This window comes from Cydia pomonella, chromosome 3 (genome assembly GCF_033807575.1).
Source record: "Cydia pomonella isolate Wapato2018A chromosome 3, ilCydPomo1, whole genome shotgun sequence".
Taxonomy (NCBI): domain Eukaryota; kingdom Metazoa; phylum Arthropoda; class Insecta; order Lepidoptera; family Tortricidae; genus Cydia; species Cydia pomonella.
This window is the reverse complement of record NC_084705.1, coordinates 8,757,482-8,782,025: the sequence shown is the minus strand read 5'-3', so window position 1 is coordinate 8,782,025 and position 24,544 is coordinate 8,757,482. Positions and strand designations below refer to the sequence as shown.

At 35.3% G+C, this 24,544-nt stretch overlaps 1 long non-coding RNA gene across 1 annotated transcript; it reads right to left on the bottom strand.

Moving 5' to 3' along the window:
• Positions 1-1,489: 1,489 nt before the first annotated feature.
• Positions 1,490-11,796, bottom strand: LOC133515989 (uncharacterized). Its single transcript, XR_009799158.1, has 4 exons — positions 8,574-11,796; positions 7,729-7,825; positions 1,798-2,403; positions 1,490-1,547 (listed from the first exon to the last, which is right to left on the bottom strand). It is a non-coding gene; the product is annotated as an uncharacterized LOC133515989 (long non-coding RNA).
• Between the last annotated feature and the right edge of the window lie 12,748 nt (positions 11,797-24,544).

Here is a 24,544-nt window from a genome sequence, read left to right as displayed (position 1 = left end):
TAAAAACATTTTTTATTTTTATTTATTGTTTATAGGACCTTGTTACTATTGTACATAATCGGCCCTATCAAGTCCGCTTCTTAAAAATAAAAATAAAAACATATTTCTTCATTGTTTTTTATCCCAACCAAATGAGACCTGAAGGAACTGTTACCTATAGAGACCATTATTCAACGCAAGAGGTATAATGTGCCCATAAAATCAATACATGCTTAGAACTTACATACCAGTTAATATCATTGATTATAATATTAAATATATCAGATATTGAGTAAGTATATAAATAAGTTGACCGACCGGTCTGGCCTAGTGGGTAGTGCTATCCTGTCTATGAAGCCAATGGTCCCGGGTACGAATCCCGGTAAGGGCATTTATTAGTGTGTGATGAACACAGATATTTGTTCCTGAGTCATGGGTGTTTACTTTGTATATAAGTATGTATTTATCTACATATATACTACGTATGTTATCGTCGACTAGTACCCAATGTACCCATAGTACAAGCTTTGCTTAGTTTGGGGCTAGATCGATGTAAATTTGTCCCCAATTATATATTTATTTATTTATTAGTCACTTTTATACCTTTAATTTACTAACATATATATATTATAGTTTACTAACATATACTGCCAGTCCATTAGGCAGCTAATTGTAGCCTACCTAACGCTGAAAAATCATGACAAATCACGCGGACATTGTGTTTATGTATGTACTGGTGATCACATACATACATACAATGTATATTTGTACCTTTCATTTAAATCAATTCAGCGTTTTAAGCGTGAAGAGGTCACAGACAGAGTTATTATCGCATTTATTAATATAGTAGGAATTAGTAAGGATAGTAAGGATAATAATAAGGTTTTTTATCCCATAGCCCAGTATTTAGTCCATCGCTTTCACCCAATAGCCCAGTTCATTTTAGATTCCATCAACTCTCAAATAGTCCTTACACCCTGGCGGGTGCTGCCTCTGCGTGCGTCCCATGACGCGGGCAAGGGCAACATCCGCTAGGTGTACCCCTTACATTTCATTAAAGTGTCAAAAGGGCCTCTACGTGTTGGCTTCGGCTCCGCGCACGCCTCCCAAAGGCCCGGAACAACATTGTTCCGTGATGGGAAAGAACAAAAGCAACAGTCTTACTCACTTTACTTACGCAACAATGTTGCTAGGTATCTGATTATTGATTCTCCACACGCGATCCTTTCACAACATACAAGCCAATCATTACTAGCTCCATCTAATAACACAATAGAAGGCACATGTTTGCAAATTGCCACGCCAATATACGATATCACTTCAGAATACAAACATCGAGCAATATCAGCCAATATACGAGCGAGCCCAACTCTGCCCATTACAGCGGGACACAAACGAAATATTTTCTGGATGGCTTCACGTACATCGCTCGGAATGCTCTGCATATATTGTTGGATCGAGTTGAACAGGACTGCTTGGCGTAATGTGGATGAAAGAAATAAAACTCTGGACAAGGTGAATGTTTTATTTGGAATACAGTTACAGTATGGTTACTAGTACAGGTAGACCTTAAGGTGGTTCGATTTCCATACAAAAAACGATTGCGTTTTATGAAGTCATTACACACTATTACTACATAAATATGTACGCATCTATCTACTTTCGACTATTAGTTTGCGCTAAATTGATAGAAAAAGTATGTTTCATACAGAAACCACGCAAAAAACGTTATTTTGGTGTTACTTTGATAGAAATATATAACGTTTTTTGATATGACTTCATAAAACGCAATCGTTTTTTGTATGGAAATCGAACCACCTTAAAGATCGTTGTTGAATTTTTTTGTAATATTTTTCTTACTTAAAAGGTCATTAACGACAAGAAATCATTCTACTAAAACAAACTATTTTAGTTGCATGTGATATACAAAACACAAACGTTTGTTGCATATTTAAACAATATTCCGCAGTAAAAAAAGTTAATAGGTACCTATTCTAAAAGTAAATACAAAAGTTTCAAAGGTTACAATATTCTTAGACCATGAAAGCACACGTGTGTGCACTACAAGCAACGTTGGAAATAAAAAGAGTAAATGAGTCGTAGGTACATCGACTCTCGACGCTCGCGTACCAACATACTGAAGGTGACGCTAAATTGATTCCACTTATAATAAATAGCCACAATATATGAGATCAGTAGGTTCAAGTATTTCTGTACATCAAAGCTTTATCTCACTCATTGGTCGTCTCCAAACGTAATAAGTACCGCAAAAACTGCAGCCAAACGCCCGAAGCACTCGTATACTTTCATAAATTTTTCAATTTAATTAAGCCCAAGAGACAGAAATGGTCGTTAGTCTGCGTATAAACACGACCCGTCCACGAAATGCAACATTGTTGCACTGATATGTGGAGTTTGGATAATCTGCAACAGAGACATAATATGTATAAGGCAAGTGTGAGTTGAGACAAACATGTTATGATGTCGGAGGGAATTACTTTTAGTTTGATCGGAAGTGAGATCACGCGATCAGGTCAGGTATATACTTTATATTTTTTGTGGTGGCAACTCCGATGAAACTATTTTAGAACAGACGCCATTTATTTTTAAATGTACCTATTTTTTAAAAGATCAAAGGTATCTTAACATCCATATTTGTTCATGAGCATGACATAAATAAGACCTGCAGGTTCCACCTTCTAGAGCGCCTCACCTGCTATATTTTAGATCGGTAATGCAGCCCCTATTGAAAATCAATACGCGCACGGAACTCTAAAATATTTGGATCGTGAAACGACTGTGGGTGGTCTAAGGACGTCTCTGATCATATTTATAGGATCCATGTTTGTAAAAATAAAAAGCGTGCAGTCTAGTCGAGATTTATGGACATATCAGATGAAGTAGCCATCTTCATAATTGAAATTTATTATTTTTGTACAATGTTGCAATGTTTGCTTACGGTTGACGTTGGTTTGCTTCATGGCTTTTAAACAATGACAAATGACAACAGTCACTTAAGTATATTAATTGATGAGTACCTAAGTAAAGATTATCACCATAATGTAACGCAAACAGTGGATTGAATTCCCTATTAATTCCATCTTCATGATCAGACCGGCTCGAGGAGCGGTACCATAACATCGTGTCGATACAATATTTCCAAATTTCAGCGTATTTTATAAGTATTATGCGTATGTTGCAATTGAATAAAAATGAGGGCATTACTTTTGATTAAATACCTTACTTATGTAGTAAATTTCTAAACTGCTTCAACGTGTCTTTGAGAGCATACCACATTTGTATTTCATGCACGCGTCAGTTCTATTCTCGTTCAATTCTTCATTCTTTTGTTAGGTAGAAATAAAAGCACGTTTAAAAAACTTATTTTAGAGCGAACCGTTGAATACAAAAATAGTCACAAGCTTCGTCTAGAGCGGTTCGTGAAGTTCGACAACTTTTCTTGGAAACGTCGGTTCATGCAAAATGTACGAGCGTTCTTCGTGAAATTTGTATCAAAGGGGGAATAGTTTGCGACGGCCCTTCGTGATGAATTTGATATTTTTTACTCGACGTATACGTTTGGTGCGACCTTATAAATAGTAATATATGCAGTAGGGCTGGAAATAGGCATGAAATGAATTATTTCAATAATTTAGTACCGTAAATCCACCCAATGAATAGTCCAGTAATACGAGTACTACTATGTCCGGTTTAATTTTGTTTATGTTTTTTTTTGTCTTTTAACTGCATCATCCTAATAAAGATATGCGTATACGAAGATATTCGAGTTAGTTTTGGGACATCATTGGGAGATTTTGGACTACATACTTATAGTTGAATGGTTCAAAGGTTACTGTTGTGTTACTGTGAAATACCTCCGCCAACTCGCCTTCGAGAACGCCGTGACTTGCCATCCCCTGGTACGTCATCAGATAAAACCCAGTCGTTTGCAGGGTTAAACAATATTTATCCCGGGCTCATGGACGCATGGCATGCCAGGCTATTTCTACCCTTTTACCTGCTACCTCATTCACTAAACATCTCCCAATCGACGCTAGTATAACTTGATCTACCAAACAATAACAAATATGAGTAATCGGAAATCATATTTATAGCGGTGCACAGAATTGAAGTCGCTTGCGTTTGTAAATAACTTTCGTACGAATTCGAATATTCGAGGGAGAAACGTCATAAGTGCCTGCAAATTTATAATAACTTGTGACGTACTTAACATTACTCGAGATGGGGACTATTGTCATTGACATTGTCTCAAGCCAACTGATCGATGGTATTTACTGGTTTGATATGTTTAGGAACAGTTTGTACAGGGAGGTCTGGTTTACTAGGTAATTTGGATACACTAAGGACGCTATGTACGAATAATTTCGTACAGGCGGGTCAGCCTGTATCTATCTCGCACGTGCATAATTATATCTGTCCCACTCGCACAGTGGCATTGACCGCCGGTATCATAGGCGAGACAGCAGTATAATTACTCGCGATAGAGATAGGAAGGCGGGTCAATGTACGAAATTCTTCATGCATTATAGCGTCCAGTGGCGGCGCGTCACAAATATTCGTAAGGAACCCGGAGCTAATTTTGGTTTCGTTTTCTCCATGAACCGATCGTGAAAGTACTCAACGGGCTGAAGTTTAGACAAGCCGGTGGGAATCGAGTTCTTTGAACGATCCGCCACTGATAGCGTCCTTCCTTTTGACTAGATTTATGTTTTCATTTTTGAGACTATGGTTCTAATTGCCTTTTGTGATCCTGCTAATATCTAGTTCAGTAACTACCACGAAGCTTAACGCGTTAATAAATAAATTGTCTGTATATTTCTTCAATACACTTCTCATACCGAAAACGTGCACGTTACACATTATATCTCTCGTCTCCTTGTGATATGATGAATACCTAATATCATAGATAAACTCTACAAACCTTTGAAAGATCAACTAAATATTTGAATTCTTAATGAAGTAAACGACCGAAAACCATAACTCCTGAAGGTCGAGTAAGACTGAAGTGAAATGTAGCTAAATTATTCTGCATTAAGAATTCTCCTCGTTTTAATTTTAAGCATCAGCATATTCTCGGCACTTGCTCGATCATGCACCCTTAGTAGATATTGTAAAAGCTTTGTTGCTTTATTTTTCAGCGGAAAATTCTTATTTTTAATTCAGAACACACTCCTTTGAACTGTTGTATAAAAGGTTATATAGTAAACAACCCTATAATGGAACAGGCACCAGTAATGGGATGGTATAGACAAATCCTGTAAAATAAGTATTTAACATCAGTTTTTTTAAATACAGGCAATATTTTACCAATAATCAAGAGCCATAGAGCTGCTTAAGTTTGATGTTTCATAGATTTTTCTTTATTTTAAAATGATTGGCGCCATACATCCCATGACTGGAGCAAAATAAACATAGTTTTTATTTGGTAACAATATTGAAAACATTTGCAGTATCTTTCATTAAATACATTAAAAACATAAAGAACGAATATGGCATTCAACTTTTGGAATAAATTGGGAGAAATTTTACACGTGCAGAAAAAATATCAAAATACTCCAAATTTTCTCTTAAATGTCCGATTACTGGGATCGTTAAAATATGGGTGATGCATATTTTAGGTAAATCATCATAAAATCCTTTTTTAAATTCTAGGGTAAGGAGTTTACCGAAAGTTTAGCTTACAATCGGATGGACGTTCTACGTAATTAAAACGACATAAACCATAGTAACTATACACGGTGAAATTTAATCGGAAATCAGGAACCACTTTTCAAATTCAGTGATCGATGTCGATCACATTTATGTAGCACTAACACAGCTAAATTATTTTTAATATATCTACCTCATTTTTAAGTTGAAATCAAATTTTAATAGTAATTCTTGTCACCCTAATTACCAATGGTTTAGTCTAAAGAGTTTAAAACCTCTTTCCATACTAACAGACATAAAAATATACATATGAGCAATAAGCTGTCAATTTGTCATTGTCAAATTGCTAATAGGGGATATTATTACGCAAAACTCTACGTAGAGTGCGCCACTACCACATTCTGAGAGCTTACCACAAAATATGAAAATCGAAATCTTATTATCTGCCTCTCTATCATTCTTGCATATTCGAGCGATAAAGAGGCCAGAAAACGAAATTCCGATTTTCGCGGTAGGTCTCTGTAAACAAACCGCTTTGATGCATCAATGCCATAGTAAAAACTTAGCAAAAAACTGTTTAAGGCATAGTATAGGTAACTGTATAAGTTACTCTATGGAATATGTTCTTTTAGTGCCAGAGTGCTCTCTGGCGGCAGAAAATTGGAGCAGTACTCCCTATTCTCCGATAAAGCGATGGCATTTGACGTACACCTATTTCCCTTTAATATAAGTAGGGTGTCCGTGTATCCAGATCCAGTGTTTATTAATTTTAACGATATCATTAACTGTAATTAATTAGATGGTGAAGTAAATTGCACGAGATCTCGCGTATTGAATTCTGTTTAGATCGGTAATTAATATTTTTCAACTCCTGATCACCGATTAAGTTTCATGGTGTATTTAGGTAACGACTCTCCTAAGTTGTCTCCTAAGTAAGAAGTTGGTTACTGCCAAAGTACTTTGCGAGTAATCGCTACTTTTTACAAGTGTTCTTTATTCCAAAAATTCTCATCATGTAAAATTGTGTCCAAAAAACAACAAACAAAACTTTAAATTAACCGTATTTACGCTCACTTAAACTAACTACAGCTTAAGCTAATCTCCGGGGAAGTAAAAAGTTGTATAAGCCACTTGAAGGTATGGGATGGATGTATAAACGGACGGTAACTAAAAGCCTGGCTTTATAGACAGGTCTAAACAGTGCGGTCAGGCGTGTGTGGTACCAGGCAAAGACTACGGCGATTTGTTGAGGACGTTATGTAATCATGTAAAAGTTGTATAATATAAGCCACTTCAAGGTATGGGATGGATGCATAAAAGGATGGCAACTATGGGAAAGACTACGGCGTTTTATTGAAGATGTTATGTAATCATGTTATGGTTGTACACGCCACTTGGAAGTATAGGATGGATGCGTAAACGGAGGTAAGTAACTAAAAGCTTAGGTTTGACAGGTCTAAACAGTGGGGTCCGTACCTAACGGGCAAAGACTGTGGCGATTTGTTGAAGACGTTATATAATCATGTAAAAATTGTATCAGCCACTTGTAGGTACAGGATGTAGCCTACAAAGGTAAATGGAGGCAAATAAAAGCCTGATGACTTTATAGACAGGTCTAAACTGTCCGGTGTGCGTGGTGCAGAGCAAAGTCTAAATAGGGCGATTTTATGACATGCTGTCGATTATCATAGTAGATTTTTATCTCAAAAAATAAGTTCTACAATCAGCAATTTTATTAATACCCTGTAAAGTAAAAAAGTAGGTACCTAAATTGTAGTTAAGGATGTATTGAATAAGATGATAGATTTTTATCTCAAAAAATAAGTTCTACAATCAGCAATTTTATTAATACCCTGTAAAGTAAAAAAGTAGGTACCTAAATTGTAGTTAAGGATGTATTGAATAAGATGAATTGGTAATGTGATGTGAACTTACAGGATTTTCACCCCAAGTTTTGTCTCTATGAGTTAATAATTTATGTAATGTGGCAATAAATTGACGTTATGAGCAAGAATCAACTTGACAATATTAATTTCTTTGTATAAACAGCATTACATATATAATATCATCAGTTATAACCTTTCTTAAACCCCCGCTATAGTTGAGCGCTGCTACCTTCTTCCGCAGTGATATGCTTCTGTTTCTTCATACTGCTTTCGTCACGACTCCATTGTATCTAATTAAAAAAACATAAGTAAATATTACACAAATTATCCTGATCTCGCAGTAAGCACTGTAACGCTTATGCTTCAATATGTGTTAGACGACTATATATGATAGACCTATAGGTTATATAATGAAATCCTTGCATATCAAAAAAATTAACGACATCGGGTAATTGGACCTAGAGCTACCAGCCTCGGCAGGTTCACTGTCCACTAGGCTAACTAAAGAAGCCGTTGCAATTGCATAATTAAAAACATTTATACAAAACAACAATGGAAGCGGCTTCGCTAAAGTCAAACTGATTACCTTTTATTATTTTGTACTCGAACAAAGGTTTATTACTTACAATAAAATGTCGTGTTTCTAAAACATCACATTGTTCGTAACCCATTTTTTAAACAAATCTTACCTGTCGGATACGGTAGCAGTTATTTTATTATACAGATAGTGAAACTTATTTGAAGGTTTTTATTTTTTGTTGAAAGTGAAAGCTCAGCAATGTTTTTTTAAGCTTTAGTAGAGCAAAGGGGTCATAAAAGCTGCTACTGTGGAGTATAACGTCTGTAATGTGGCTACAAAAGGGACTACTGGCGAAGTTCAAGCGATCATCAAGTAGGTACCTACTTATTTATATCAATAAAGGTGTTGGTAACATTGATTTCATTTTGTATTAGTATCTAAAATTAGTCACTACGCAATCATAATACTTAGGTACCTAAGTTTATCTGATAAGTACCGTTCATCATTTAAACTCTTACCTAACAACAATCGCAATGGATTATTTTCTGTCTTCCTTTTGAAGACGTCAGGTTGAGATGTGAGCATGTCTCGAACCGCAAGACACAGTTTTATCTGCAACCTGAGGAATAAAGAATAACAGATGAGCCCTTAATAATTGGTATAATGTAAGGAAATATAGTAAAAATAGGTAATACATCTAATATTGTGTTGCTATACTTAGTATCGAATTCATTTGTTCAGAGTCCAGACATTTAGAAATATCAAAGAGCCCATCATATAATACCTACCTACATACTCGTACCTAGTTGATGATTTAAGGGAAAAAATGCAGCAAGTACTTAATTCAAGTTACCAATACGACAAAAAAAAACTACAGTACAATCTCACTAATCCGGCACTAATGTTGACACAAGAGAGACGGATTACTTGAAAATACTGGAAGTTAGAGCATATCTGCATATGATTTTGATGTGTTTTTTTAGTATGTCGTAGAAATACATTTAACCAAAATAGTAAATTCAAAGAAAATCGTACTGTTATCTGGAACTTAGCCATTTATAAAGATATTGAAGTGCGATAATGTATGCAAACATAGTAAAATCGGACAGAATGATCATTTGTACCCCAATTTTAGCGCTGGATTACTGGGTACACCGGACCATCGAAGTGCCGGATTATCGAGATTTCACATTTAGACGGTTTATATCGCGTATACCCCGTCATCCGTTGACCACGAACGCTGTAAAGGGTTCAAAACGTCGGGATTTAAGTACATATTTTAAAGATACGTCATATTATCGGTCTAAATAGTTTTATTTCATGAATCACTATCGCGGTAACCAAAGACAATATTACACAATAGGTACTATTTTTATCATTTATCCTGCATCCTCATTCCTCATGAAATATCCTACTAATATATCATAATTGTTGTCTGGCACAAATAAATTCCAACACATACTCGCCGCCGCTCATCACTTAGTCTACATGTAGCCTATAATTTACGAGTGTTGTTGGAACCGAGCCGACACATGTATCTGCACAATACCTTCAGCTCAACTAGTCTAAAGCCTGCAGGTGAATGCAACCGCAAACTCCAGCTGTTTAGATAAATACCTTTGTTCCTCCATCTCCTGGTCCCCTGGTACGGGCAATAAACGAGAGAGCAGTTTTGGCACAAAGACGTATAAAACAAGCTAGTATTTATTTCTTGGTACTAATTTTGAGTACCTTTTTGGAATGTTGAAATGTATTATGCATGTAGACAACAGTCATTTGTTTGAGAATTTCAGTTGTTGCAGTTGTTTGTTGTTTGCAGTTTGTCTGGTTTCATGATAACGTTGAGAGGTTCTGAATTGTCTTTATTTTTATTTATGTGCATGTTATGTTACCCAATGTCTTTGGCATTACATTATCATGTTAACCGATACAAATACTTTTATATTTAAATCAGAATACCTGCTTTCAATTGTGGTCTCATAACAAATTTGTGTATTTAATTTTGTAGGTTTCTCTCAGTCCTAAAGCGATTTTCATCTCAAATGAACTCGTATATCATTACAGTGTGATTTGTATAAAACCAGCCCACACTGAAAAAATAATTAGCAGAACTTATTGAGTAATTCAAAAAATACCTGGACTTAAGAGGAAAGTAATAGAGAAACAAATTTTGATCAATATCCTAAAACCGATTTTTTTGTTACAAACAGACCAGTTGGCTGGTGAAACACATATTAGTCCCAATTTTTGTGTAAGTGTAAGGTACCTAAGTAAACATTTATTTCAGTGCATTTTTTTAATATTATATTGTGACATTCTTACACAAATTGACTAAGTCCTTGGATAAGCTCAACTAGGCTTGCGTTGTGGGTACTCAGGACAATGACATATATAATATACAAATACTTGAATACATATTTACATAGAAAACATCCATGACTCAGGAACAAATATCTGTGCTTATCACACAAATACATGACCTTACCAGGATTCGAACCCAGGACCATCGGCTTCATAGGCAGGGCCATTATCCAATAGGCCAGATCGGTCGTTACTATTTTTCCATTCGCTTCCAAACTTATTCGTTTAGAAACGATTTCCAATTCAATCGAATTTCTTCAATCCCACCAAAAGATACTCCAGAGAGGACTTAAGCGGGGCGTCGCTTTGTCTGAGACATTATGGAAATGCGTGTTTTAATCTACATTCAGAGAGTCCAACTCCCACTAAATATATCTAATAAGCCGGAATCCATGCAAGTCACGACCGAGCTCGATATAGGAAGATAGGAACGGAGATTCGAAAAACATGGTAAATACTTACGTGATTGTGGGAGAGCTGTTTGTATGTGTGTCACACCCGAGAAAGCCCCTGTGGGAGAAATTTGATTTCATTAGAACGTCACAAATAGTTGTTGAAGGGTTAATTTTAAGGGAATAATTTAGTAATAGAAGCTTTTTAGTGGGAAGCAAATTTTGGTAGTAGTTTTCCTATAGTAAACACTCCTATAATGGAACGCACCAGTAATGGGATGGTTAGATAAATCCTGTAAAACAAGTATTTACCATCAGTTTTTAAACGCTGGCAACATTTTACCATAAACAAGAGCAAAAGAGCTGCTTAAGTTTAATTATTCATTGATATTTGTTACATTGAAAATAAGTGGCGAGCAAAAAAACCACAGGTTTAATTGGTTAATAATATTAAAACCAATTGCAGTAACTTTCATTAAATACATAGAAAACGTAAAGGACGAATTGGACATTCAACTTTTTAAGCGTAAAGCGGTAGAAATTTTACAGGTGTCGGTAAAATATCAAAAATACTCAAAATTTTGGTGCCGTTAACATATATTTGTCTAGGTACTTATTTAATTCCAATTTGTGAATAAGTCAGTTAATTATGTTGATAGGAGCCAAACGACTTGGAGCAAACATAACTAGAATCGCGTTGTTATTTTCACTCCTCAGAATGGGTATTAAGAGCCGGTAGCCTTTATTAGGTGCCTACTTAAAGAGCAAATTGGGCCTATCTATATGATGCGATAAATGTATCCCACGTACACACCTAAAATTATTTTTCCCTCGCAAGTCTTATCAAAAACTTCCAAATACATTACAAAGTAAAATTCATAAATAATCGTGAAATGTATTAAGTTTTCCTTTTAAACTGCACCGGTTGTCATCTGCGCGGATTACGGGTGGAATCAACATGAGGTGTTTATGACAGCTCCTCTGATGTCACGCCGATTCCTATGCAAATTCAGACAACTCTTGCTCTTAATATTTTCGACTGAGAGAATGGAGTTAAGGAAGTAATAATCACGGGTTTTTACTTCGGTGTAAATGTACCGAAAAATTGTAAGCAAAAAAGTAGGTTATTATGGAGTTCTCGAAGCAATTTACATTTGCTCGAAATTTTTAGTTCATTTTGTTTTGAATTTCTCAGTAAGGATAATTATTACATGCTTTATGTAAGCATGCTTGTAACTCCGTCATTATAAATATTAAGAAGATAATTATGTAGGCCGTGGCTTATTTCCGCTTAGCGAATTTAAAGGTTACTACCTACAGGCTGTTTTTACAGAGATGGGGTTAAAACCTACTTGAAAAGAGTGCCAATTACAATAAAACAGGGGCCTATTTCTCGAATGGTATTAGACTAATATTATTAATCCATGTACTGTCAAGTCATATGGGTTACCATGGCAACACACTAATAATATTAGACTAATATCTATCGTTCGTGAAATGGGCTCCAGTAGTGCGTAGGTATGCCTGTCTAAAAAGGTAGCTAAATTACATTGAATTATTTTTCTAATAACCGGCCAAGAGCATGTCGGGCCACGCTCAGTGTAGGGTTCCGTAGTTACTCTTCCGTCACAATAAGCTAAACTGGAGCTTAAAGTATATTAAATTGTTAACCAAGGGATGAAACGGTACCTTTCACCCGAGTTAAACAAATAGGCAAATTTGCATAATCAGTACCTAATTAAAGTAAGTCTTTTTACTATGAAGGGAAAACTTTTTGCGATAACTCAAAAACAGCTAAACTGATCATGTCCGCTATAGTTTTCATTTAATGTCTTTCTTAAGCTCTACTTCCACGATTTTTTTCATATTTTTTGAACCTATGGTTCAAAAGTTAGAGGGTGGGGGGGACACATTTTTTTTTTCTTTCGGAGCGATTATCTCCGAATATATTCACTTTATCAAAAAATGTTTCTTGAAAACCCCCATTAGTTTTGAAAGATCTTTCCAACGATACCCCACACTCTAGGGTTGAAGCGAAAAAAAAAATTCACCCCCACTTTACGTGTAGGGGAGGTACCCTAAAAAAAATTAAATTTTTAGATTTTATTGTACGACTTTGTCGGCTTTATTGATTTATATATTCATGCCAAATTTCAGCTTTCTAGCACTAACGACCGCGGAGCAAAGCCTCGGACAGACAGACAGACAGACAGACAGACAGACAGACAGACAGACAGACGGACATGGCGAAACTATAAGGGTTCCGTTTTCTGCCATTTGGCTACGGAACCCTAAAAAGTAACTTTATATCACTTAAATTGAAATAAACCAATACTAACAATCAATAAATTATTTCATTCTCTAGTTGAAAGTGCGAGGATTATATATAGGCAGGTTTTGAGAGGTGTCGGCACTGTGGCATGATATAATTATTTGTTTCTATAGTTATTTTACAACATTACAAACTAAACTTGTAACTCGTTATCAGCGTATGCAAATCCATGCGATTCGGGCCCGCATGGAAACAAATGCAGGTTTTAACGAGTAGGTAAACAAAGGATTAGGTACAGATGAATGTTGTTTACATTTTATTCTCTGGTTGTTTGATAGACTTCAGAAATCAAGATGAGTTAGATATTGAATTGTCGAGCTTGTTAATAAACTAACTGGTCTATTTGTAGGAAAACTTCTATTAACCCAATAACATAAAATTAAATGTTAATTTGCTTGGACTTGTCTCATTTCTCTTGTTAACGAGCAATTCCAAATCTGTTAGTTTATAATATAACATACTTGTATAAGTAGGTACCTCAGTTTGTGCGTGTAACGTAATGGGAGTGGAAACACGTTTTATAATTCCTCAAACAGAAAGCGCTCTTTTGTATTGTATTTTGGACATTGAATTTAGGGGGGATTTAAATCTTCTCGGGTCAGGTTATTTGCCGTTCTTAAGCGCATTGTAATATGCCTATTTAAAAAATAAACTATCTTTATCTTTATTGGCATTTTTTCCAGTTTATCTAAATTATTTTTCTAAAGCTAAAATAAGCCAACAATTGTCTAGATCTGGTACCTATGACTAACATAATACAGAGCGTAACAAAAAATAGTGGGGATCCGTGTAAGGGCATATTCGTTATCGTCTCCTGATTAGGAATAGGGTTTCTGGTTTCTCGGCCTGTTTTATTTCTCGAGGCACGGGAATTCTCGAGTTTCTCGAGGCACGGGAATTCTCGAGTTTCTCGAGGCACGGGAATTCTCGAGTTTCTCGAGAAATTTTAAATTTTTAGAAAATCTCCTTGTGTTTTTCGGTTTTTTGGTTTATTGTTAATTTTTAGTTACCTACCATAAATTGCACTTACAATCAACAATAAAAGAAAAATGTTGTAGTGTATTTCTTTAGGTATTTAACAAAATGTAAATAAACCAAAATATGGTATTTTAATAGGGAAGAATATTCAAGTCAGTTCATTACTCGATGTGATAAACTTACAGAAGTTTTACTACGTAATATTACTTAATACTTACCCAACGTAACAATGAAGCTGCTAAAATTGTGGTAGACTAATAGGAATATATCGGGATGATTGGATTTATCAATAGTAATTTAGATTGACATACAAAAGTTCTAAGTAATGAACCTAAATCGAGACAAATTCTCTAGACATTTCAATGTAGTTACAGTAAATAGTTCAAAACTTGAAAATCGGTTGAAGCTAGACCGATAGGGGACGGATCAAGGTAGTTTTTTATTTGGTTGGTTAACTAATAACTGGTTTAAGTACCTGAAAATGTAAATAAATAATATATTTCGCATTTATAACTGACTAATGAAATACACTATAAACACATCACTACAGATTTATTTCTCGAGTTCTCGAGTCATTGAGTTTTTTTACCTACCTCGACGAAGGCCACCCTCGCCTCGAGAATTCTCGAGCAGAAACCCTAATTAGGAAACGGTTCAAAAAAAATAACGCCAATTTTTTTTGACATTTATATGTACGAATAAGACGACATGTCCATTAAAAAAAATGTTGCCCTACTTTTACTTAATTTAAAAACGCCCTTAAACGTATTCCCACCATTTTTTATACCTTGCACCTATAAGTTAGCTAAAAAATAAAGAGTATAAATTTAAATTCATTTCCATATTTTCCTTCGTATGTTCTCATCTTTAAGGGTAAACCTAACGCGAAATTAGACGAGGGAAATAGGACGAGATAATTGTGCCCGCCTCCCCCCGCGGCTCGTTACCCACTTTAAGGTGGTTCGATTTTCATACAAAAAACAATCGCTATTTATTAATTAATTACACAATATTATTACATAAATAGTTGCGCATCTATCTACTTTCGAATATTCATTTGCGCTAAATTAATAGAAAAACTTTGTTTCATACAGAAATCATGCAATAATCAACGTTATATTTTTATAAATTTTACTCATGTGTGTGTGACAAATGTCGTGTACAAATACATTGCGGCGTTGCCACTCCATGCTTCGGACGGCCATCGGCGCGACGTTGCGATGTTTGACGCGTTTTTAGCTGACTCTGTCGACACTGACACTCAGTGTGACCAGGCGTACGATAATTGTCGTACATGTATGATAATTTGGGCCCCGGTATGACATAATGTTCCAAAGAGCATTATCGTACACTAAAGTACTATAATTTCAGCCCTTGGATGATGCCACCTTAAAAATTTAGTAATTTGAAGCAAAATATGACACTTTCTCTCAGAAATAGGCTAAAATTAGTATATTTTGGGTGTTCGGCTCCTTGGTGTAAGTTTAAAGTTTAAAATGTCTCAATTTTCTGTATACCGTTTGAGTCTATCCCAAAAATACACAAACATAAACAGATTTTTTTGCGCAATTTAGACGAAAATTGTCTTTTTTTTATTATTAATTGGAAATTTAAGCTTATTTTGCTAGACATTTTTAGGGCCTGCCTTTTTGATTGGCGTACGATATTTTTTTCAACGGTACAATAATATTGACACTCAAGTACGATAATTCTCTTCCGCTCGCCTGGCAACACTGCTGAAACTTGACAGGACCTGGGGCCTACCGCGAAAACCTAAATTCGCAAATTGCGGGGATCTTTCTCTTTTACTCTCACTAAGACGTAATTAGAGTGACAGAGAAAAATGCCCGAAAATTGACGCATTTCGATTTTCCCGGTAGCCGCCCTGGTGCTTGACGTACTTGATAGAAAACAACGCTGTCGCATGTTCTGAATTGTGATTTTATGTGTTTTTGGATTGAAAATGATAGCGACGTCTAAATAAAGTTACAAAAATCATCGATATTCTGGTCCGCAAAAAACCAGGAAAAGTGTAACTGTAATTGGAGTCTACAAAAATGACCAATTCATAAAATATGACCTAGAAACTAGTTCATTTTTATAAAACTCAATTTTGCCCGAGATTGTACTTAGGCGAATACCTAAGGGAGCTAAGTGTATTGATCTTGAATAATTAGTTGGCTAATATATGACTCCAACATGATATGGACATTTACATCATAACTATTATACCTAGTTGGTTACTAAGTTCTGTTACTCGATTTCTTTCTTTCTTCCTAGCGTTGTCCCAGCATATTGCCACGGCTCAAGGGAGCCAAGATTTGGCGTAGGCACTAGTTTTTACGAAAGCCACTGTCATCTGACCTTCCAACCCAGAGGGTAAAACTAAGCCTTGTTGGGATTAGTCCAGTTTCCTCACGATGTTTTCCTTCACCGAAAAGCGACTGCTAAATATCAAATGATATCTGTTCTGAAGTTCTGTTACTCGATTTGCAACCTCTTTATTCCCGTTAAAACAAATGCTACCGAAAAAATAAAAAATGGCATAATGTGGTGGATTTGTGAGCTATAATTATATACCACACATAACGCTTATCTCGTCGTATCTATAATGAATTGGGGCCTAAAAGATAATCGTATTCCAATTTTTTGAAACGCTTGTATTACTTTCTATATTAACTAAAAGTTGCCTTAATATTCAGCTTTTATACTAAAAACGGCTTTAAATATGTTAAATTAACAAAATATATTTTGACAGATGCTTTCGCGCCCAAAACGCTCTTTGAAAATTGTGTGACGTCACAGTTTATGGTTTGACACATAACTACATACACACGTAGAAGATACGAACTGTCAACTGATATTTGTCATTTGTTGTTAATCGCCTAACTGTCAACAGTGTCAATCCGAGAGTTGTGACGTCATCAGAATCTTCAATGACGTTTCGAGTTTGGTCACGTGACGTGTGCCAAAGATATTTTAAATTCAATATTTACAAAAATAAGGTCATTACAGGTCCCCTAAAAGTAGTTTAACGTGTTCTTATAATCCAAAATAATTTATTGGGATACAATTATGCCCTAAGATTTGTAGATGGAAACAACCCTATTGCGTTGCACAAATGTGGGCACCCGCCAAACATGATTTTGGGTGTGTCATACTCAGGGCTAACACAGATTCATTTCTGTGAAAAAGGTGTGAAAACCGGAAACTGGAAACCGTTCTCGAACCAATAGTGAAGCCCTTAAGCCACACCCTATTTCAAAACCAGCCATGGATCTTTGAACAAGACTCAGCTCCTGCACATAAGGCAAAAACAACTCAAGCCTGGTTTCGAAGGAACAAAATTACCTAAAAAATTACCTAAAAAAAAAAGAAATGTATTGTATATTGCTATTATAAGTTAAGAAGTAAATATACCTTAATGTAATCTGAGTGTTAACATGTAAGGTTTATCTGTTAGTGCTAATATTAAATAAATAAATAATAAAAAATAAAATAATAAAATTGACTTAATTGCCCACGAAGACTGGCCGTCCTCCAGCCCGGACCTTAACCCCCTGGATTATGCCATATAGCAGGTTATTGAGGAGAAAGCCTGTGCTAAACCCCACACAAAGCTTAACTCCCTCAAGCGGGCCATAGTTAAGACAGTGACGGAATTAGACATGACAATCGTACGTGCCGCTATTGATGACTGGCCTCGTCGTTTCAGGGCCTGTGTCAAAGCCAGAGGAGGCGATTTTGAATGATATTGTCATATGTGATTCCTGATATACTTATTATTTTATAATATATACTTTATTAAACTTTCGTTGGTATATTTTATGTAGATAAAGATTATTGCAGTAACAGAATTTAATAACCAACTAGGTAGAAAACAATGCAATACATAAACACATAAATTGGATATGATGTGATCCGTTGAATGAAATTGACAATAAATAAAATAAATAAATAATTTTCTATCCCTAGGCATTGTGTGAAACTTCTAGTTGTGTCAAAATATCGGGAAATCAATAATATAAACAAACATGGTAAATATCTCATTTCTTTTTATAATGGTTATAAATAGAAGGCCATGCAATTTTGTAACTCACTGTAATTTAATTAAATGTATCGTAAAAAAAGGTTTTAATTCTACTGTAAAATAGTACCTACTTTTTTAAAGGCTGGGCAGTAAGGGAAAACAGCGTTTTTTTTTAAAAGGATACCGGAAAATCTGACTTACAAATTTGGACTTTCTTAGGTTCATTCTACTTAGAATCTTCTCCACCCTAGCATTAAAAAAGATATCCTAAAATATCCATACCATTACGTCACATTTTAGTGTGAAAGAAATTTCAGTGTAAAACTAAAATTTCAATACAAATTTTCGGGTTTTTATAGCACGAGGATTGATTATGCTAGTGATTCTGAGTTGGAAGAACCCAAAAATATCATGATGTGTGAGAATCAGATTTTTAATATTTTTATGGAAAAACGCTCATATTTCTCATAAAATAATTTATTAATAATAGGTACTTGATAATACTGATAACAAAAAAAAAATTAATGAGTCTCGAACCCACATCCTCTTGCATGTATTTCCACGTACATACCGCAACGCTATTGAAGCCTACTCACGCTGTGCCAAATTGTCTACTACAAGGATCCCAGTACGACTGTTTGAATGTGTGAGTGATAGTTAGAAATAGAGTCAAGAAACATTCTGTCGACATTAAGGGGTAGTTTTTGTACAATGAAGTGTTCAATGTTTGTTTTAATAGTTCAATATTTATTTAAAGAGTGCGCTAAACATAATTTACAGTATAGAAATACCAAAGACTACTCCACAAAAAAATTAAAACTCAAAATTTGCAATTGTGGCGCCATCTAGTGAGTTTTAAGCTTTGGGTAACCTAGTCGAACCACCTTAATCTGTTTAAACTTTTATTTACTTCAGCCAAATTGTACGATTAGCAGAAGGCCCTTTAACAAATGCGAGGAACTTTGTTCTTAATACTCTCATTAATGTTTTAAGTTGTATAACTCGACTTATTCGTACAAGACCGTTAATTTTAGAGCAACAAATGTTAGGAGGAAACGATTGACCTATAATTTATACAGGTTGGTATTGGAGACTTCCACTTATTTTAACCTCTTTACACCGTATTTTTAAATTGAAGTCATACAAGGGTAGGGGAGTTCTTTGTCCTTCGGGTAGGACAAATGTATAAGCACAATGTTTATGCATTCCAATGTGTGCAACAAATAAAATTAGGCACATCTCTTGTGTGAGAATAACGAACACTTGACTTTTTACAAATGATTTGGTATAAAAAAAATCTTAAAATATTCTTTATAGGTACCTAGGCATCATTTCAAAGTTTGATGGCAATTGTCAAGTTTATTTAGTTTTCAACGTACACAACAGAAAACTCTATTAGGTAAACGTTTATTTAAGGGCTGTTATAATTGAACTTATTACATTCTCTTAGAAAAAAAGGTCGGAAATATTAAAATTTGTACGTGTCATTCAAGTTTTTTTTTCTGCTATTAATTAAGAAGTTCATTTATTGTACTTACTAATGTTCGTTTCAAAAGAATAGGGAAAGCGTCCTACATAATCAATTATGTACGGACAAATCTAATCGTAAAAACGTTACTAATCAACATTCTTACCCGTCTCAATTAAACAACCGAATACGTAACAACTTTCAACCAAAGTGGCATCTCATGTTTCCAATAGATAAAGACTTACTTTAGAACCCCAATTTTGAATACATTTATAGCAAAGGCTAATGTAAAATAAATATGAAGGTAAACTATGCCAGAATAATAATAAATTCATAAACTGCATCGGTCCTTCAAAATGCATGCAGTTGCAATATGCGCCATGTTCTAAATCGACGTCGACAGTCGAAACTCCATACTGCATATCTATCTCTTTCTGACGCTTGCATAGTTGCATCTCATTGTCTCTTGCTGGCGGGCTGAATTAGGCCAGTATACGCATGCGTCCCGTGTCAATGTCAAATCAATTCTTGTAGGCTGGTGCAACTCGCAATATTGGCGGAACTGTTTTGTTTTATTAATGGCATTGTTTTGTTGCAGGATTTGCATTGGATGGATGGCGAGTGCGAACGAGACGACGGTATGTTAATTGATAGTTAATAGCTATACAATAGGAGGAAATAATGATATCATAAGGAGGAAAATATTGATTGAATTAAAAATGTTATTAATTAGGTAGGTACTCTAAACGAAGAAATAATGCAGCCAATTAGATTTATCTCACAAATGAAAATCATTTTATTATAACATTATATATTATACTTATAGCTAGGTATATTTTATCTAAAGCGGGTCTTAAGCTAAGCATTTTATTTTATTAACAAAAACACTTACCCCCTTATTCATAAAGGTGTACTAAAGTTACGATGCCGCTAATAATCGTTTCTCCCTTTCCATCATACTAATACGTCGGAAAGGGACAAACGATTATTAGCGGCATCGTAACTTTAGTACACGTTTATGAATAAGGAGGTTAAAGGACTGTAACGAAATTGTCTCTATTTTGATAATTCTATTAATGGTAAGAGGTCAACAATTCTTTTATCTTTCGAATCGATTTAGTACTTATTTGACGGATGGATTTTTACTTTGTTCTTATTAATTCTATACATGCCATTTCTACTTTTAAAAAGTACAATACATATAACCGTGAATTCCTATAGTCTTTAGTGTTTTTTATACTATAAAAACAAATGAACATTCCATACTTCATAATTTAAGAAACAGACTACCTTGATTGGTTGATTTTAAATTTATTTTCTGAGTTACGAAACTCCATTATTTTCGTAACTTTATGGAAGAACCTGTTTTTCTAATTCTAACTGACATTAAGTTTATCTACCTTTTGTATCTTTACCTGGTGTATGCTGCCTACAATTTTTATTCAATTCCGACTTATAAGAATTACGAAAAATTATCAGATCGCTGTCACATTAGGTATACGTATTAACTTACCCCCTTATTCATAAACGTGTACTAAAGTTACGATGCCGCTGATTATCGTTTGTCCCTTTTCATCATACCAATACGTCCGAAAGGGACAAACGATGATCAGCGGCATCGTAACTTTAGTACACGTTTATGAATAGGGGGGTTATTTAGTATACTTTCTTAGTGCCGTAAAATGTACCTATTTATCTCCAAACTTCGAAATTTTACATATTGATATATATTATGCCAATTTAAAGTAGATCATCAAGTGATGATCTATCAACATATCAACCTCATTTAAGTGTTATAACATGATAGTAACTACTAATATATATAATATATATAGTTTTAACACTGTTGGAGCACTCTGTGAGGAATAAAGTAGGCCCATTTTACGGTAATTTGGGCTTATAATTGGTAGACCTCATCCACTGCAGCCATATTTTTACGAGTAGCCCTCATTACTATGTTATTACGGCCGCCGTGTCGAGCCGAACATCCAATTTCCCAACTTCCCATTTATTGATATTGACTCGGTGATACGCGGGGTGAATGCTGGTCGCCAGATACATTGCTAGAAGTGAAATATAGTAGTTTGTGCAACGAGGGGGGGGGGTAAGTGAAATTTTGGAAGCGAGGGCGGTATTTGATTCCCGACAGCCGCAGGCTGGACGGAATTAAAGACCCGAGTTTGCAATATTCTTACCCCCGGAGTTACACACAATGTTTTTCATCACACTTGCGAAGAAAAAACTAAATTTTAAGCGAATTAATTCTTAAAAACGGTGACATATCAAACATTCGTCCGCCATATTGTCATTTGTTGACAGGTTAGGCATTAAAAATTATGTAAGGATTGAAAATTATGTAAAAATATTTTAAACGGCTCTTAAATTAATCAAAATAAATACACTCGGGAGCAAAAAAATCGACTTAAGTCACATTTTTTAGTTTTTTTCAATTTTTCTGAAAACGTTGAATTTTTCAGTGAAAATGAAATTGCAGTATTATTATTTATTAATTAAGCTTTCAAAATCTGTATTTTCAAACATAGACAAATATATGAAATTATTAATGGCAGTATTTTTAAAGTAAAAATCATTTACGCTACTTGGTTTGTATGAATTAGTGGCATAAGTTATATCTCCCTAGGGAGTTATAGCTTTTTTCACAATCTATAACTCCCTCGGGAACAATATAGGCCTTTCTCCTTCAGTGCACCTGCATAAAATAAGATCTTTTTGGAGCAAGTGTGATGAAAAAGTTTTATGGAAAAGTGTAATGAAATTACTTTTCTATTGATTATTCTGTACGGCTCTTCGAAGCTTCTTTATTGCGCTAAAACTTACTTTTTATCTATGAAAAAGTAGGTACTAAACGATACTAAGTCTACTGAAACTCCCTTCAAGAAAAACTTATAAATATCGATAAGTTTCCATGGCTTAGGGTCAGCCGTATCCAGCACTTGTACGCCGCCCATGTTTTGCGGTATCGCTTATTATCATCAAACCTAACGCCAGATAAGCTCGCGAGACGTGACTTGCGAAAAATAGTCGTTCAGCCCTGCCATCGGGACTCGTAGTACGTGGGATCAGTGTATTATGTAGCTAGTTCACGTATCTATCCGTAATGTATTCAGCTTAGTAGGTTTCATTCAGGAACCTGATGAATTCTTAGTTTTGAGTTCGAATATCATACCGTCACAAAACATTTCCAAGACTGCACTTTACTTTTGTGCGATACTTAGTTCAATGTTTCAGTTAAAGTTTTTACCTTCATGAATATCTACGAATCTATTGTCTCCTGCATACCACTTTGGAAAAGTAGGTCATGCCGAGCTCGGTATCTTTTGTTCAAGTACTTCGTTTGTAGAAGCTTGTAGAAGTTTGTCGTACAGAGCCAAATCCGTTAATCAAGTTCCGGAAACTAACCTATTAAGGATACAAGAAAAGTGTTACGTCAGCGTTGATAACACTTAAAACTCCTTCTTTTATTTCAACTTGAACCAACCATAATTGACGGAATGATTAACCAGGATTTCGCTTACGCGTGCAAAAAAAATTCACCAAACTTGATAATGAATATATGGCTAATGGCTTTTGTGCCGGCCCTATCTCAATATTCTCGTAATGTAACTTAAAAAAAAAGGCCTTTGTTCTGTCAAGAACGAAGCATGGAATTAACTTGCACGCGAATTTACATAATAACATGCACGAGCCGATTCGGTTTGAAATTGGAACCTGTCTGTCAAAGTGTAATAAACGGAGTCAATCAGAGATAAATAACCGTCGGAGCGGTCCGCGAGCGCAGCCCGTTTCGTTCTCATTTGCATGTCAATGGGCCGCGGGGGGAAAGGGGGAGGGCACAATGGCGGCTCACCTGACTCGAGGCGTGTACGATTATCCGGGAATTAAAAGTTGTGACACAACTCTACGTGTGCTGTCTTTAAAGAGCTTATGAGCTATGGAGTTTCAGTGACGATATAACTGTTTTCGCTTCAGTTGCAATGTAGGACAATTGAATTAGAAAAGTAGCTAGTGAGACTTTGGCACGCAAATCTCATTTGTTAGTGGTTTTGTAATCAAAGCGGTTTGCGGACAACATATTACGGTCTTTGGTTGGCTTAGTCAGTTATTTATCGCTCGTGTTGCCAACATAAATGGTAGCTGAGTGAATTGATTCATATCAATAAGAATGGCTCAATCTATATACGTATCTGAAGTCCTGAGAAGTGTTTCCTGATGCTGTGACTTTCATAACGACGAATATTTTGAAGATTAGGGTAAGATTAGGGTCGACAACGCGCATGTAACTCCTCTGGAGTTGCAGGCGTACATAGGCCACGGAAACTGCTTACCATCAGGCGGGCCGTATGCTTGTTTGCCACCGACGTACCTAATATAAAAAAAAGAAGATGAAAGTATATAATTATAAATTGTTTATGTGCCATGTAAAATAACGTGCTTTCTTAATTTGAAGGCACACTGTAACCTTGCAACTGAAATAGTAGATTGTTAACCAAGGGATGAAAGCCACTCATTTCTGTCGAGGTAGTTTGACGCTCGAACGCAGTGAGTGCGCTAATAGTCCGAGGCTGAAATGATGCCTTTCACTCAAGTTAAACACTCTACTTTTTATTTTGAATACGAGCAAAGTAAAATACATGTATGTTTTTTTAAGCATGGCTAAATAGGTATAATTTTTATAACATGATTTGAGGGTATTTTCAATTAACCATTTAGGTAAAAGTATCGTTATTTATGGAATGGTTGAATATCAGAACGGAAATTGTATAACAAATCCATTTACAACCCAATTTCAATTGCTTGTCTAAAAAAATGACAAAAATCGTACTTGGAAAGTAAAATGCTCTAGTGCAGAAACGTATCACTTTCTGCACACTTTTTAGAACAACAATGACCCTCTTTCAGAGCGTGAG